Source organism: Octopus bimaculoides, chromosome 2 (assembly GCF_001194135.2).
Source record: "Octopus bimaculoides isolate UCB-OBI-ISO-001 chromosome 2, ASM119413v2, whole genome shotgun sequence".
Classification (NCBI taxonomy): Eukaryota; Metazoa; Mollusca; class Cephalopoda; order Octopoda; family Octopodidae; genus Octopus; species Octopus bimaculoides.
In genome coordinates, this window is record NC_068982.1 from 189,158,271 (window position 1) to 189,160,095 (window position 1,825).

General features: G+C 41.3%; 1 non-coding gene across 1 annotated transcript; it reads left to right on the forward strand.

The window, feature by feature from the left end:
• The first annotated feature begins 1,516 nt into the window (after positions 1-1,516).
• Trnar-acg (transfer RNA arginine (anticodon ACG)) lies at positions 1,517-1,589 on the forward strand. The gene has a single exon. It is a non-coding gene; the product is annotated as a tRNA-Arg (tRNA).
• Positions 1,590-1,825: the final 236 nt, after the last annotated feature.

Consider the following 1,825-nt stretch of genomic DNA (forward strand, 5'->3'; position numbering starts at 1 on the left):
ACATGACTGGCTTCTTTTAGTTTCTGTCTACCAAATCCACTCACAAGGCCTTTGGTCGGCCCCTGGCTATAGTAGAAGACACTTGTCCAAGGTGCCACGTAGTGGGACTGAACCCGGAACCATGTGTTTGGAAAACAAGCCTCTTAACACACAGCTACTCCCGCGCTTATGTATGTATGTATGTATGTATGTATGTATGCATGTATGTATGTATGTATGTATCTATCTATACACTCATACATTCATACATACACCCACACACACACACGCACGCGCGCACACAGACACACACACACACGCACGCGCGCGCGCACACACACACACACACGCACACACACACACACACACACACACACATACATATATGCAACTATATATTTACAAGATTCTTGATGTGAATTCGTGCGTTGAAACAACTTTTGTTGTCTTGAGACGGTTATTACTCCAACAATCCTTTCTGCTAAGGGCACAAAGCCTGAAGATTTATGGGAGGAGATTTGTCGATAACATCGAACCCCAGTGTTTTTCATTGCTACTTAATTTGTCGACTCCGAAAGGATGAAAGGCAAAGTCGACCTCGGCGGAATTTGAACTCAGAACGTAGCGACGGGCGAAATACCGCTAAGCATTTCGTCCAGCGGGCTAACGATTCTGCTAGCTCTTACATCAATAATAATAACACACGCACTGGTCCACTACCACTTCTCTATCGTTCGTCAATTAGTTAAATATCTAATCAGCTATCAGAGCAGACTTTGAGGGGAGAAGCCAAGTCACTGAGAAGGTTGTGAATAGCGACGAAGAAATTTGACTAACAGCCGATCGATTGTTTAACCAGCGCATTAAACAAACGATCGGTAAGTCAGCTGGTTCGACATTTAACTAATTGACTAACGATAAGGAAGTGGTAGCGAACCAGTGCGTGTGTTATTGTTATTGGCGTAATGAGTCTTCCAAACTACTTCAATCTATCTATCTACCTACCGATCTGTCTGTCTGCCTATCTATCTATCTATCTATCTATCTATCTATCTATCTATCTATCTATCTATCTATCTATACGCACACACATGTATGTATTATTTATGTATGAACGTATGTATGCATGTATGTTTGTATGTATGTATGTATGTATGTATGTATGTATTTATGTATGTATGTATGTATGTATGTGTGTGTGTATGTATGTATGTATGTATGAACGTATGTATGCATGCATGTATGTTTGTATGTATGTATGTATGCATGCATGTATGCATGCATGTATGTATGTATGTATGTATGTATGTATGTATGTATGTAAGTGTGTTTGAGACAGTAGAAAATATTAAACACAAGAAACTATTCTCAGAAACTTTAAACGTTTCTGGGAAAAGTATGAACCTCACATCGCCTCTCACTCCACCCTCAACACTATCAAAAAGAACAACAATAACATGTAGCAGCTATGTGAGTCACGAGGCCAACGACGGGCAGTGGACTATAAAGCACGCTATTATTGACTGGCTACAGAAATGGGCTCGTGGCGCAATGGATAACGCGTCTGACTACGGATCAGAAGATTCCAGGTTCGACTCCTGGTGAGCTCGGAAATTTTATTTTAAAAATCGTTGTAATACTTAAAGGTTTTTATGTCAAGTCACTCTTTTACTTGTTTCACTCATTTGACTGCGGCCATACTGGTGCACCGCCTTTAGTCGAACAAATCGACCCCAGAGCTTATTCTTTGAAAGCCTAGTACTCATTCTATCGGTCTCTTTTGCCGAACCGCTAAGTTACGGGGATGTAAACACACCGGCATCGGTTGTCAAGCGATGTTGGGGGG